The sequence below is a fragment of the Pteropus vampyrus genome, unplaced genomic scaffold (assembly GCF_000151845.1).
Source record: "Pteropus vampyrus isolate Shadow unplaced genomic scaffold, Pvam_2.0 Scaffold4702, whole genome shotgun sequence".
In the NCBI taxonomy this organism is placed as follows: Eukaryota; Metazoa; Chordata; class Mammalia; order Chiroptera; family Pteropodidae; genus Pteropus; species Pteropus vampyrus.
Window position 1 is genome coordinate 572 of NW_011893483.1, and position 1,555 is coordinate 2,126.

The 1,555-nt window shown below is 46.3% G+C and overlaps 1 pseudogene; it reads right to left on the minus strand.

The window, feature by feature from the left end:
- Positions 1 to 388: 388 nt before the first annotated feature.
- LOC111734728 lies at positions 389 to 507 on the minus strand (annotated as a pseudogene).
- Positions 508 to 1,555: the final 1,048 nt, after the last annotated feature.

Sequence of the window (1,555 nt, forward strand, 5' to 3'; positions counted from 1 at the left end):
CCTGGGAGCGGAATAGCTGGGTCGCGGGGTAGGGAGGCACTGACTGAGTAATGTCAAGTTGTCTTTCAAGGCATTTGTACCAAGTTACACCTCTCTGTCAGCGCTGTTGTTCCACGTTCCTGCCAATGTTTGGCATTCTCGGACTTCTTAACTTTCTTCCTAACCTAGTGAGTATGATGCTATTTTAAATGGTCTTAATTAGCATTTCATATGCTTATTGGCCACTGATTCTACAATTGCTTATTCATTCGTGTCTTTTGCCCATTGTCTATTGAGTTAGCTGTTGTTTATTTGTAGGAGCTCTTTATATATTCTGAATACTAGCCTTTGAGAGACAATATAGTATAATCAGTGAGCCAGATCACCGAATTCAAACCTTTTTTTTTTTTGCCTACAGCGCCTGGTCTTTCTAGGTGGTCTCCCATCCAAGTACTAACCAGGCCCGACCCTGCTTAGCTTCCAAGATCAGATGGGATCGGGCACGTTCAGGGTGGCGTGGCTGAAGACTTGGATTCAAATCTTAATTCTGCAACTGCGAGAGCATGGACAAAGCACCACACTTCTCTGCACCTCAGTTTCCTTATCTGTAAAACAGGGCTCACTCTAGGGCTTACTGCTTATTATGGGCTGATTGTGTCTCCACCCCATCCTCACCAAATTTATATGTTGAAGCCCTAATCCTCAATGTGATGGAGGGGAGGCTTTGGGAGAGTAATTAGGTTTAGATGAGGTGATGAGGGTGGGGTCCTCGTCACGGGATTAGTGTCCTGATAAGGAGAGAAAGAGCACAGCTCTGTCACCACCATGGGAAGATGCAGCATGAAGGCTGCAGTCTGCAAGCCTGGAAGAGAGCTCTCACCAGAACCCGACCGCGCCGGCACCCTGATCTGGGACTCCCCGACTCCATAACCGAGTTATAGAAAAATGTCTGTCGTCTGAGCCCCGAGTCTCTGGTATTTGCTGTAGTAGCTAGAGCTGACTGGACACCTCTCAAGGATCCTGTGAGGGATAAAAGAGATCAGATTTTTGAAGTGCTTAGAACAGTGTCTGCTGCAGTCAGAGCAGGGGTTTGGAAAATAGGGAGCATCTGCCCGCTCTCTCCTGGGTTAGAGGGGGGCCTTTTGTTTCCGTGATAGTGTTTTAGGCAGAATCTTTTTTTTTTTTTTTTTTTTTTTTAATGGCCCGAGTGTGGCCTTAACTTGGTGAAGCAGGAACATCTGCCCTTTGCCGTTAGGTAAGGAGATGGGTGGAAATGGAGTAAACTGGCACCAGATCGCTTACTCCGTGGCCGAGTCCGATCTCTGGTTGCATATGGGGACCTTCAGGCTGGTGCATTGTCTCAGAACTCATGCCAATGAATTGGGAAGGTTTCTTCTGGCTGTTAGTGGCAAAATAAAGTAAAACAAAAGGAAACGAAATAAAATAAAATGATAAAAACTGGGAAAAAGAGGAGAGCAGACTTTAGTGGCTCCTTTAATGTAAAAGTCTAATTTCAAGCACAACTGGATTGATGGGCTCTGTGCTCCTGGGGGTCTCATCTCTCTCCCCATCGCCT